Raw genomic sequence first — 14,601 nt, 5'->3', positions numbered from 1 at the left:
CATTCTAAGGGCTTGCCCACACTTCCGCTTGTCCTGTTGCTTTCCTCTGGGAAAACCCACTCTCCGCTGCTGAATTGGAGCAAACGTTAATCAGCTTTTCTGCAGAAATTAGGTTTTTCCTTACAGAAAGTTGAACCCATAACTGTTGTTTATAAATGCTTATGGATCTTTGCAAGAGAGTAGTTCAGGAACTTAGATATATGTGGAAGAGGGAATTAGAATATTTTATATGGAATGTTCCTTTGGATTTGAAATTGAGATCAATCCAGAAAAATAAATATTTTCAGGCACACTGGACTCCACAACATAGGAAGGTATTGCCCATTACAGATATAGTTGTGGTGCTGCAAATGTCTCATTGAGGCATATAGTGTGGGCTTGTACAGTGATATATTCTTTTTGGTCTGAAGTTGCTGCTGTATCAATTTTGCATTGGCAAAATCCTTGCTATTTGCAGATGCTCAGGCACTTTTAAATTAAATTCCCATCATACAGGGATTAATGACAGGAAGGACAACAAAAGAGGATTTTGCAAGCCCTTATGATCATCAAGGGATTTATACTTCAATAGACCCAATGTCTATCATGCAATGATCTGAGGACCTAACTGCCTTGGCTTCATTTCAACATATTTCTTTATAGATATCAGTGTCATGTGGATACCTATTTGGACATCTGGAGGGCTTATATCAACCTGTATGTTTAACTTAAGATGGATGTACTGATGTTTATTCTATCTTCAATGTGCACTGGTGGTAATTATTAGTATTCTTCTTTTGCTTTCATATTATTAATTTTCACAATTCTTTCCTTTTCCTTTTCTCATTGTTAAATTTGCAAATAAAAAACAAGCATACTTCATTTTCTCCTTGATCTTACTTGTTGGCAGGGGTAGCCAGTGTAGTTTCCTCCAGAAGTTACTGCACTCAAACTCCCATTAGCCCCACCAGCATGACCAATGGTCAGGCATGGTGGGAGTTGTAGTCAAACCATCACAGCGCCTACCCCTGATCTAAAGTTCCATTCACACTTCAGTGTCAAAAAGCATTTGACTTTGTGGAGTCATAGGGAGCAACGGTCTTAGACAGTAGGTCTCAGTGTTGCTGCATAAGCAACATATTGATAATAGTAAACAGCTGAAGATATCAGTGGTCCATTAAACCATACTACACTTTTCAAAGGGTACAATATGTTCTCGCTAATTAGCTACCCAATGGCCCACACAGAGAGATTGACAGAGAACACTTCTGTATTTTCACTTTTGTGAATGCTATTGTATCACCCTGTCACACTGTGTTCTGGTCACTTGACTGTTTGTGGGCGGCATTCTGTAATTTTCTTCTGAAGAAATTTGTCTTGCCATTGCTTCTCTCTCACACTAAGATCACATTGCATTTGCTCAAAGAGCATGACAGAACTTTTAAGACTGATGAAATCCCTCCACTCTACAAGAACAACTTGTACTGTGGCAATTCCCCGAGTGGGAGGATATTTTCAAGCAGTGCTGAGACTACTTGAACTTCCCTCGAGTGCAAGGCAGGGCACCGCACAACTTCAGAATAAGTAATCTACTACTGAAGTGTCTCCTCACAACTGCAGTTTAAATCACATTTGCCACCAATGTCCTGCCTAGAACATGATCTCATTTGCCGCTGTAGCAAGGATGGGGAACTTGTAGCCTTCCAGATGTCGTTGCACTCCAACTCCTATCAGTCACAGCTAGTGTAGCTGATGAACAGGACTGGCATCCAACAACAGCTGGAAGCCACAGGCTCCTCATCCCTGCCCTATAGCCACACTAATAACTTGTGCACAAAGAAGATTCCATTGACTCTGACACTTTTTGTTTAGTTTTTCTTTTGAGATCTGAATTTTGAACTAATGATCTCAATGAACTGGTTCCTCTTCAACAACTAGAGTTTCTAGGAGAGTTCATCAGGTTAAGATTCCAGTATGGATAGCATTGTTCTGTTGGTGCAAGCGCTTATTCTGAACCACATTATGTCCTATATGTCAAACCTCTCATTTGCTGCCTAACATTGGCAGCGGGATAGACAAGAGCTTTGTGCAAGCTAGGTGGAGAGGAGGGAAAATAGATGCTGAATGCATATATAAATGCATATCCAAGTGTGGATGTCTAGGAGCATTGCATTCCTCTCAGTGGAATGCACATTTTCTATTCCAATGCACATTCCCACTGTTCAGCAGTGCAATGGACTTCCTCAGAAGGTGATGTACTCCCCTTCATTGGAGGTTTTTTAGCAGAGGCTGGGTGGCCGTCCATCAGGGATGCTTTATAATTCTATGATTCTGACATGCTAATATTATTGCTATTGTTGTCCCAAGGCAATGTAAAGATAGTTAAAAACAGGGGGGGGGGGGACCATTTAAAACAAAACTGCACTGGCATGCCAACACAATGCACATCAATTTGTGCAACAACTTCTCAAAGTAAGAAGTAAGAAGAATCCCACATGCACAGAAGTTGTTTGGGAAAGTAGGGTTATCTTGGACACTAGACCAGAGGTGGGAAACATTTTGGCTCCACAGGCAAAGGGATCATCCTCACTGGCCAAATTGGATCCCTCGGTGAGCCAGGATTGGTCTGTAGGCCAGAGATTTTCCACCCCTTTTCTAAACCTCTTCAGTCATTCTCCTCCACGTGTATTCTAAACTATGGAGCAGGGCTTCCAAATACTGTCCTCCAGCCCTGGCACCAGCAGCCCATCAGTCTCATCCCCTAACACCCATGGGTTGATAACAATATATGCAAAGAGGAGCCTATGTGTGCACTGTGATTCCTGGATTAGCTAACACTTGACAGGAAGCACAACTGTGGCTTCTGTTTGCTTGAAAGCCTATGGAGGTATGACTCTTTCTGCACAGGCTCTGTTTTGCAGATGTCACATAGAACACAGGGATGCTAGGAGATAGGGCCCCACCCACCTCACTCAGTCATATGTAGTTCTCTGAAAAACAATCACCTTTCACCATCCTTGGCATCTCTGAGCAACTTTACTTAAATTATGGGGCTGCTTCAAAAATAGAAAATGAGCTGGGCGAGTATCACAGAGACCAATATACAGTTTGCAGGCACATTGGACATCTTCTACAGTATGCTTATTCTGAAGTAGATGGGTGGGTGTTTTGGATCAGGTTAGCCATATTGATTTGTATGCTGTTGGTGGATTATTGTCATTGTCCTGTTGGGCTGTGTATGTGATAAAGGGGAGCCATACCGGGGTGAAGGCGTCTTCTTCTGTTTGTCCCCGTGTCAGTTTCAGTTTATTAGTTAGTTTTTCTAGTAGAGCTGTTTCCCATACTATTTGGTACCATTGGTCCATGCTTACTCCTGACAGGTCTCTCCAGTGTCTGGTTATGATGTTTCTGGCTGCTGAGAGCAGGTGGGTTATGAGTTCTTTGTGGTGTAAATGGGCATTGTTGTCTTGGAAGATGTTTAGTAGGGCCAATTCTGGGGTGATGTCTATTACTTGCTTAGTTATTTTACATATTTCTTGTATGGCTGTTGTCCAGAATAGTTGAATTTTGGGACACTCCCACCACATGTGGAGGTATGTGCCTGAGGAGGTGCACCCTCTCCAGCATTTTGGTGAGGTTCCTGGGTGTATTAGCGCTAGTTTCCTTGGTGTTAGGTACCACCTGTAGGTGAGTTTCAGTGTGAGTTCTTTTCTTTTCGTTGATATGGATTTAAAGGGGGGTTTAGACCACAATCTGGTCCATTGAGTGGGGTTAATCTCATAGCCTATGTCATTCTCCCATTGTTTTTTGATTGTGTCTAGGGGATTTGCGGGATTTTGGAGTAGTATTTTGTATATTGCGGATACCGTCCCTTTACCGTTTCCCTTTGTTGTTAGGAGGAGGTTTTCGAAGGTTGTCAGGGGCCTAGTTGCTGCTGATTTTACTGTTGGGTTGTTTAAGAAGGCATGTAGTTGGTGTTGTGTTAACCAGGTCATTTGGGTGTCTTCTAGTTTGTCTTGTATTTCTTGTGTTGACAAGGGTTTGTTATTTTTATAAAAGTCTATTAGGCGATATGAGCCTTTGGTTCGCCAGGTTTTTGTCTGGAGGTTTTGTGCTGCATGGTAGAATAATGGGTGGTACGCCAGGGGGATTAGTGGGGATGGGGTTGGGGATAGTTTGCCTATTTGTGTTTTCCATGCTTTGAGCATGGTCTGTGTGTACCTGTTAAGTGTTGTGGGAATTTTCTTTAGTTTGTTTGGGAGGAGTGGGTATGTTGTGGTGCAGGTGTTTTCAATTGTGTCCCTCTCTAGGTGTACCCATTGATTTGTCTCACCTTCTAGTATATATGGGATTATATGGCGTATTTGGTTGGCATTGTAATATGCTTCTATGTTGGGGATTCCCCATCCTCCTTCTGAGGTGGGGAGGTGCAGGTATTTGGGGCTTATTCTTGGTTTTTTATGTGAGAAGATGAAAGAGTGCAGTTTTCTCTGCCAACTGCGAAGTTGGGTTGAGGGGATCCAGATTGGGAGGGTTTGGAATAGGTAGGTTAGTTTTGGGAGTGTGATCATTTTGATCATGGCTATTTTGTCTGAGAGAGTGAAATTCATGTTATTCCATCTCTTTAGGTCTTTGTTAATTTGTCGCCACAGGGGCTTGTAGTTGTGGAGGTACAATTTATTGAGGTTTCTGGTTATTTGTACCCCTAGGTATCTGAACTTGGTGTGGCAAAGTTTTATTTTGGTGACCTTCGTGAGTTCTTTTTGGGTGTGAGGAGGGGTGTTGAAGCACATAGCTTCTGACTTTGTAAAATTTACCTGTAGGCCCGACACCATTGCAAATGTGTTGAGTTCTCTGATTAGGGAGGTTGCTGTGCTTATGGGGTCTGGTGTTGTGACCATTAGGTCATCTGCAAAGAGCCCTAATTTATAGGTTCTGCCTTTTATTTCCACTCCCTTGATGTCTGTGGCTGCTCGGATGCGGATTGCTAAGGGTTCCAGAGCCAGGATAAATAAGAAGGGAGACAGTGGGCATCCTTGTTTCGTGCCTCTTTGGATAGCTATAGTATTAGAATCCATATTGTTAGTTCTGCATTTTGCTGAGGCTTGGGAGTATATTTGTTTGAGGATTTGTAGGAAGTTGGGGCCAAATTTCATGTTAGTTAGTACTGCTAATATGTATTTCCACTCCAAGCAATCAAAGGCTTTGAGGATGTCTAGGGACATAATTGTCAATGGGAGTTTGGTTGCCTTGCTGTGTTCGATCAGGTTCAGTAGTTTCCTGATGGGGTCTGTTATATTGCGGCCAGGGACAAAACCAGTCTGGTCTGGGGCTATTAACTTGTGTAGGAAGATTTTTAGGTGGTTGGCCAAGATTGATGTGAATATCTTGTAGTCTTGGTTTATTAATGAGATTGGGCGGTATGATTCTACTTTGAGGCTGTCTTTTAGTGGTTTTGGGATGGAGACTATTTTGGAGTGGGTCCAGGTTTTGGGGATGGGGCCCCCTTTTATGATGTCGTTGAATAAGCGGGTCATGTGGGGCATCAAGGGTTCTTTGAATTTCCTATAGAATTCTGCTGTGAAGCCATCTGGGCCTGGGGCTTTGTGTGGTTTCAGGTTTTTGAGGACCGCATCTATTTCCTCTGGGGTGATAGGGCTGTCCATGAATTCCTGTTCCTCATCAGTTAGGGTAGGCATGGTCAGTCCTGCTAGAAATGTTCTGATTTCCTTCTCTGGTGGGTTATGGGAGGTGTATAGGTTGGAGTAGAATTCTGCAAATTCTGAGGTTATTTCTTCGGGGGAGAATGTTATGTTGCCGTCTTTTTTGGTGATGCAGTGTATTCTTGTTTTGAGTGCTTTTTTCCTACATCTATTTGCTAGTAATCTGGAGTTTTTCCCTCCATATTCGTAGAAACGTTGTTTAGAGTATAGAATGTTGATCATTGTTTTGTTAATTTCTAGGGAGTCTAGTTCTCTCCTTTTTTGTTCTATAAGTTTGAGGAGTTTTTTAGATCCTGTTTGTTTGTAGCGTGATGAGAGGGCTGTGATGTCTTGTTCTATTTTGCTAATTTTTGAGGAGGTTTGTTTTTTAAGGAATGTTTTCTCTTTTATGCAAGCTCCTCTGGTGACCGCTTTCATTGCGTCCCATAGGAGGGGGGTTGTTATATTGTTTACATCATTTTCCTTGAAGTAGTTTTGGAGGGTTTTTGTGAGACTCTCTCTAATTTGTTTGTTTGTAGTTAGGATGGGACTGAAGGACCATGATGGGGTGGTTTGTGTTCCTTCTCCTATTTTAACGATGACTTCTACTGGGGCGTGATCTATGATTTTAATGTTACCTATGTTTGTTGATTCTACTGAGGGGATCAGACCCTGTGTGAGTAGAATGCTGTCCAGTCTGGACACTGTATCATGGCGTCCTGATTGGAATGTATGGCTGATGTCTCCCGGGTTTTGCTCACCCCAAATGTCGTAGAGACCCCTGTTTTTTAGCATTTTTAGTAACTTGTAAGAGTTCCTAGTTGTTGGGGGTTTCCTTCGGAGGAAGGTTGCCCATGGGGTTGTGGGGTGGATATCTTTCAGGGATAAACCTTTCATATTTAGATTGAGGTCCCCTCCTAGGATTGCTTCCCCTTCAGAGAAGGAGAGGAATTTGTTTAGTGTCTTCTGGAAGAATTCTAATTGTTTCGTGTTTGGGGCATATATGGAGCCGATTGTCAGTTTGATTTTGCCATCTAGTGTCCCTTTAGCGAAAATGAATCTGCCTTTTTTGTCCTTGAGGACTGTTGTGGCAGTGAAGTTCAGGTCTCTACTGAGTATTATGGCTACACCACGAGCTTTCCCTGAGCCTTGTGCGACCCACTGTTGACTGAAGCGGGGGTCGCTCAGGAGTTTACTGCCTTTGGGTGGGTTGTGTATTTCTTGTAGGAAGGTGATGTGTGGTTTCATGGTGTTTATGTATGAGGTGATGCGTTTTCTTTTGATGGGGTTTCCCAGCCCCCTCACATTTAATGTAATTGCTTTTAGGTTAGCCATCTTGCTTATCTATTATGTGGGGCGATTCCCTGCCAACCCGTTCGGGTTGTCTTGTGTCTCTCTCTTCGTGTTGTTTAAAGAACCAGTGGGGTTGCGCTGACCTAGGGTGTGGTGGGTGGGGGGTTAGTGGGATTAAAGTGAGATTTGGGTTAAAGAGTAGGGGGTAAGTTGTAGGGAGTTTCCTATATGTAGTCATATAGGTGTTTGTTTGGGGTATTTTGGGCCATCTGGCATTTAGCCGGTTGGTCCTAGGTCTCAGCTGGTGTGGAAGGCCATGTTCAAGGACAGGCCATCCCCCCTGTTGTCTGCGATAGGGGGTGATCAGCGAGACAGTGTGAAGTACCTTTGTAACGTCGCTGTCAGGTATAAGGTTCGTAAGCAATGTTGCCAATGTTATAAGCAACATTGTTGGTGTGTTGGGGTGGGGATGTGGGTGCTGGTACGCTCTGGTGCCACCATATTGCTGGTTGGGTATCAGATTTTAGCCTGATTGTGGGTTGTGTTATACTGGACATTTTTAAAAAATTGTTTTACAAAATTTTGACTGCGTCAGATCAACATGGCTACCTACCTTATTCTGCAGTAGGCCCCATTAAAAAGTTACCATTGGAGTTGGCCCTCAGAAAAATAAAACTTGATTTCAATTCGGTTTTGAAACTTTTTAACCTTCTTATAACAAACCTTACCACTTTTTTTACATCATCTCCTCAAAAGGCGAAAGTGGCGCATTGCAGTACTGGGGCCCCTTGGTTTAACACCTCTTGCAAACAAGCAAGATCCCTTCTTCATTCTATCTATAATGAATACAAAAACTCTAACGCCCAGGCTCTACCACCCTCCTATTTACAAGCCAAAAGAGCATACAAACAGACTTTAAAGCTGGCCAAACGCGAGTGGTACCAAAAGCGTTGGCGAGCCTTGATTGCGGCCTCTAGATCCCGCAGACCACAGGAATTTTGGGCTCTGATAAACAAAAGAGGAAGGAAGTACCCATTGGCGATTATCCCTGCACCCACATGGGAACAATTCCTGAGTAAATATTTCTCTTTGGCAGAGGAATCCAACTCACCCACGGAATTCCGAGCCGACCACCTACCTTTGTGGCCCTCTACCGACCCAGAACTGATAATGGACTTGATACTAGATCTGAAAACGGGCAAAGCCCCTGGGCCGGATCTAGTCCCTGCTGAGGCTATTGCTGCGCAACCGAGGTGGTGGGCTGAAATTCTGGCCAAAGTCTTTGATGCAATTAATTCTACGGGGCTTATCCCTAGGTCATGGAAGGAGGCCATGATCATACCAGTCCATAAAAAGGGTCCCCCTGCTGACCCAGAGAACTATCGGAACATCAGCCTTTTGTCTATCATCGGGAAAATCTATGCAAAATTTTTGCTGTCTAAGCTGTCCCATTGGGCATACGACTCAAATTTGATTGGCCACGAGCAAGCGGGCTTCAGGAACAACTATTCGACCACTGACCATATGGTAATTATGTATCATCTTGCCAGAAAATATTCTGCCCTGAGTCGGGGGCGCCTATGTGTCGCTTTCATAGACTTAAAGGCCGCCTTCGACAGTATCCCAAGAAACTGTCTATGGAAGAAATTAGAGAGATGGGGTATAGATAGAAGGCTGTTATGGCTTATAACCCAATTACACCACGGCTCGTCGGCTAGAGTGAGACTCACACCGGCGGGAAACCTATCCAATGAGGTCCCAATAAATAGAGGAGTGCGCCAAGGCTGCATTTTGGCCCCACTCCTCTTCAACTTGTTTATTAGCGACATGAAGCTCTTTCTGAGTGAGTCTCAAGCCAACATTCATGCCTCCCGCCTAGCTGATTTTCGCTGCCCTCTGCTCTTATATGCTGACGATGCAGCGATCCTTTCCTACTCTAGAGTTGGTTTATGCAGAGCTCTAAAGATTTTTGCGGCTTATTGCAAACTCAACCATCTGACAATTAATCATGGAAAATCTAAAGTACTGGTCTTTACCAGGTCTCGGAAAACTTACAGCTGGAAGTTAGATGGAGTCCAATTAGAACAGGTTTTCAAATTTAAATACCTGGGAGTTTTTTTTCACTACAACCTAAGCTGGAAGCCACAGATACAGTACTTACTGAACAAAGGGAAAACAATACTTTACACTCTACTCCAATTTTTCGCGGTCGACGGAGCCTCCCACATCCCTTCTGCACTGAAGGTGTACCACGCAAAAGTGGTTTCCACCCTCTGTTATGCTGCCCCACTCTGGGCCCCAGGGTCCAATTTAACATCGTTGGGGACATTGCAGAATCAGTTTCTCCGTCGCCTCCTGAAACTCCCCATGTGTGTGAGCAATGCAGCCATACATCTGGAGTTAAGGATTGCATCATTGGAGACTGTCATCTGGAAGCGAGTCTTTGGCTATTGGCTGTCCAGCTGGCATAGGCTTCCCGACCATTACCTCTTTCAGTGCCTCTGGCGGGATGACTTTGTTAACCCGTGGGTAGGAAAAATCCATGCCAAACTTCTGAGCATCGGAATTTCCCCAGCGGACTCCTTAAAGATGAACCCACGCTCAGCCAAAAGCCTTATCGAGCAAAGATTAGCAGACATTGAAAATCAACACAACCTCTCCAGGGGTGGGGGTGTCTGCTCCCCCAGGTATCACGGAATAACCCCACCATTTGGCCTTCCATCATACATGTCATCTCTTTCATCTGTACCACACCGACTTGCATTTATTCGTGCAAGGTTCAATGTTTTCCCATCGAACCTGCTGAGCCACAGATTTTCCAAGGGTTTGGTGTCTCCGCTATGCGAGTGTGACGGGAAAACAGTTGAATCTCTTTCACATATAATGTTCAACTGTCCCTTACATAGCATAGCCAGGACTAAATTCCTGGGTCCTGCTTTACTGCGCTTGGTTGGCAGGCCCGTTGAGTCACATGCCGCACTGCTTTTGCAGGACACAGACCCTTCTGTAACTCTGCAGGTGGCGAGATTCCTGAATGCGGTTAATTCACACACAAAAACCACCAAAAAACAACAACAACAAAAACTAATCGGACAGTTATGATGAGAGTGCATGACAGATCTCGCCTCCAGTTTTCCTTCTGTGAACCATCCTTTCTGTGAACCGTCCCTTGGATCTTTCCGGGCCCCAAGCTGTTATTTGTCACTCCTCAATGACCCACCCTTGCATCGTGGTGTTCCCCTTCTGTTGTTAGATGTATTGGTTTTTTATGCTTCTGTGCTTTTATGTTTGTACATATTTTATGGGCTAATAGCTGTAATTAAATTGAATGGAAAAAAAAAACTTGATATATGATTCTGTTGAAGGTCCAAAATGGTCTGAAGCCTGGACTTGTAGGTATGTAGGCTCTTGCATATGCCAACAGCATCATCAGAATACACCATGAAGCTTGGCAGGATTAGGACTTTCCTGCTCATGCTGAATGGGTCCCCTCAATTACCAAGCATAAAAAGAAGTAGAGATGAGGTATAATTTAGTTCACAGAACCACCCAAATCCTCACTTTTCCAAGCAATGTGCAAACCAAAACACAGCTCTCCTGTGAAATTTGCACTTCTCTGAATTTTGTAAATCTATCCATATATGGAATGTTACTCTTACACTCATGTTAGATTCAAATCTGATTAATATGCACAGCCTTATACAAAGCTAGTCCTAAGTATGTATTTTGAGCATTATGAGATCATTTTAAAAGATGGACCAGCAAAACAGCCCCCATCACTTGATTTGACTTGGTTAGATCAAGGGAAGAAAGTTGTTATTATCACAAGTTATCAAATTTCTTGCACACAGAAAGCCACCCAGAGAGAGTGAGTTTGTTGCTAGGACAGAGTGATCCCATTTACTGGGGGACTCCTGGACAACAGAAACCTTTCTTAAAAGTATAAATCCATCAAACAGAAAACTGGTCATACCTTTTTGAGGAAGCTCCTATTTTTGCCTTGGATCCCTCCAACCAACCCCTTTCTCACTATAGCCTACAGCCCACCATTATACCCATCCTCCAAACGAAAGTGTTAGTACAAGCTAGAATATCTACATCTAAGAGGAAACTAGCTACAATCTACAGTCAATGCAGGGCCATTCTCCAATCAGCGTCTGCTTTACATAAAGGGAACTGTTATTCTCCCACCACCACCAACTTCATCTACTTGGACTCACTTACTGTAACCATGTGTCTGGTTTAGGTATGTGAAAAGAGTGGCTGATTAAATTCAGCATTACCACCACTTTGCTACTGCATCATCAGAAAGCACATGGGGCAATGGCAGCGGGAGAACAAGGAGGGTGAAAGAGATTGAACCTTAAGCTAGAAGTGGATACAAGACACGAGGGACAGCTTGGTTTAGGAAGCTGGTGAACCTGGTAGAACTTGAGACTGTGCTGTCTCCACTATCGTTCTGCTTGTGTGGGGAGACGTTTGCCCAAGATTTTGGTTTAGAACTGAAATGGGAGGCGTGGGAAACTTCACTACAGAAGCACATTGAAACCCACAGCACTTTTAGCAGAAGAATGTGCACTCTAAAAATACCTTTGCTCTGGCATCTAAAAAGATCAAAATAGCTTTATTAGACAGTAAACAAGTTTTCCTTAGGTAATCCGCAGTGGCTTGCATCCCAGGCAATGCAATAGCAACAGCCTTTTCTATACCTATCGGGCTGCTGTTGCCTGTGGTGACTACATAACGCTAATAGGTTAATGGTGACAAAATAGTAAATCATTGCACAGGATATTTTATGAAAATGCTGCTTTACAATGAGAATGGTTTGCCTTTAACAGCAAAGACCCATACTAATAAAGTTTAAAAAATCAGAAATGATTCAAATGTGTCCTTGTAACGCCCATGTGGTCAGGAAATGCTAATTCATATTAAACACAACAAAACAAGCTCCACAGCCTAAGGCTTTAAGAGCAAGGGTGATATGATCAAAATCTTAGAGGAGCACATTCATGTCTGAGAAAAGAAGCCATGTCTACACAGTTTAGGGATTCGATAATATTTTTCCTGAGGCTCTATCAAGAGGTGAATTGTAAAGGCAGAGCGAACAGTTAGTAAAGCACCAATACCTGTGCTAATTGCCCATGGCAAAGAAACTGCTGGGAACATTTGGCAGAGAAATAAGGTTCTACATATTAAAATTATAGATTTGCTCAGTAATCCAGGATGCACTGAAGGTAGACTAGGATGTAGCTTATGTGAATCAAAATTGAATGCTTGAGCATTAATTCAAGCATGGAATAAATCACACTGACACATTATACATGCAAGATAAAGTGCTATTAAAACTTTACAGGTTAAAGTTTTGATCATGTGGGTACAAATATATATTTCTCTGCTTATATTTTCATTCAGAACTGTAGAATTTTAGAACAGGAAGGGGCTCAAATCTAGTCATCTAGTCCAGTTACATGCAATGCCTCAGTCCAGAGAATCCTATGCATGTTACTTCTAAGTCCCAGTGTTCAATATGTTTTAAAGTAAGAGTGTGCCCTTGAAGTATAGGATTTACTCCCTGGTAAGTGTGATTAAAAAATAAATAAAAAATCTGGGTTAATTGCCAAAGCTTTAAGGTCAGCTTTGGGAGCTCAGTTCTGTGTCTCATTATCAGATGGATATTTAACAAGGTGCAAGGGCTTCTCAGTGGTGGCATCTAAACTGCTTCTCAGATACGTTCTATTACTTTTTTCAGCAAGGAAATTTTAATATTCAACTTGTCCTGCTGTGAGATAATTATTTCAGGTAAGTTTTTTATTGTTAATAATTGTATTTATTTAGCTTTTAAACTTGAAGCTACTTTGGGTGGATACATACATATATCTGGATGCAAACAAATACAGCCAAATGATAACTATGAGTAAAGCATTCCTTATATGTGTTGTTTGTGCATGTTTTTAAGGCACACACAATGTGGGCGATTAATTTAAATACAACTACCAGTATTTGTTTTCAATAAAACCTAAATTTAATTAATTTAAAGATGCTAAACACAAACCCAAAGCAGCCCTTTAAAGATGTTATTCTTGTATCTGTGCACATTTTCATTCCTGCTTCATATGATAACCATATTTATTTGATTTATTTTTAGACTGCTTGTTTGCAAATGGCCTACTTTATTGCTTTTCTTCAGCTTTATGGCAAATAAATATACAGGATTTAATTTAATGGTACATTGTTTTTGTATCTGCTTTCCTTTAATTGTATTTGTAGATTTGCATCTGTTTATCCAGTTGTAGCCAGTGGCTACAATGTTCTAACCATTTTAGTTTCCCCATGAAAATGTGTGGATTCCCTTTGAACAAATGACAACAAGCAAGTGACAATACCAACAGGTTGTATGCCCTCAATCGTCTTGATTAATAATCAGTACTGCTGCTGCACTGCAGATGTGGGAAACATCATTATGCTGCCAGATGATTAGCAGGTGGGTGGTCCTAGTCATATGTCAAAGCTGGTCTGCCTACTAGAGCAAAAGGGTTTCCCACACCTGCTGTATTGGCTGTGAGGGTTTGTTGTTGTTGTTCTGGAACCAAGTTGCCCTTGCAGACCAGCGACTCTCAAAATTATGTTGCGAACTGCCCTAGGATCTATGGATGAAGGGTGGGATACAAATTCAATAAATAAATAATATCAATGGTGCAGAGAGTGGAAATAAGTGCTTCCATTTCTATTAAGCCTATTGGATACCATTGTCACTGGGTGTCTTCCAATAATAAAAGCACACACCGGTGCTGTGTGGGAGCCTGGGGGTGCTTTTTCAAATACATACCTTGAACCTGGATCACCAAGAAACTGAGTGAACAGCAGAGCTGGTGAAAATACCGGAGGCTGATATTTTTCAATATCTCCTGCTATTCATTCGGCATGTATGGCAGGCCCAAGAAAGACCATCCTCATTTCAAGAGAGCATATTCCACATATAGAATGCAAGTGAACAGGCAGACAAACTGTACCTTAACATTGCCAATGGGACAGTGTCTTCTACTGCACCTGAAGGCAGCAGACCAACTTAGGGAGAGAAGAGGAAATCATAGTCTCCAACACCTTGCTGTCACTCCCTGAAAACGCTAATCCTCTGCATTGCTGCCCGGACAACCACCTCACTCTGCGTAATAGTAAAGGGACGTAGTGGACTACCTGACCATCGTACACCAGAGCATTCAAACAAATTGTTACTATGGGTGGAGGTAATCATCCCATGTTGGCTTCTTCACTTTAGTTTTGAGCCAGTGGATTCAAGATGACATAGTCTTCTCATTGGCTCATACCAGCTCAGAATTGAGGTCAGTCCTTTTAAAAAGACCTCAACTCAGTCTCTTCCTCCATGAGAAATATTTACAATGTCGGGTATAGAAGGTTAGTCTAGAAGCGTCCTCTCTGGTAGGTCAGCTTTCCATGTGAAGTGAGCTTGTAACTGGGTGTTTTAATAATGACTTTTTTTCAACTTTCAGATTAACCATCTCCCATATGCATTCTGAGGTGATACTTGTCTGTGAGGGGCTATACTATATGGGTCTATATAGGTTTTCTGTTAGAGAGTAATTGAAAACTGAAGAACAAATGAAAAATC

General features: G+C 42.5%; 1 protein-coding gene across 3 annotated transcripts in view; it reads right to left on the bottom strand.

Moving 5' to 3' along the window:
* Positions 1-14,601, bottom strand: part of LSAMP (limbic system associated membrane protein) — a 460,055-nt gene that overhangs the window by 25,106 nt on the left and 420,348 nt on the right. The gene's annotated exons all lie outside the window — the stretch shown is intronic.

Source organism: Podarcis cretensis (assembly GCF_951804945.1).
Source record: "Podarcis cretensis genome assembly, chromosome: 4".
Classification (NCBI taxonomy): domain Eukaryota; kingdom Metazoa; phylum Chordata; class Lepidosauria; order Squamata; family Lacertidae; genus Podarcis; species Podarcis cretensis.
The sequence above is the reverse complement of the archived record's forward strand: the minus strand, read 5'-3'. Positions and strand labels throughout refer to the sequence as shown.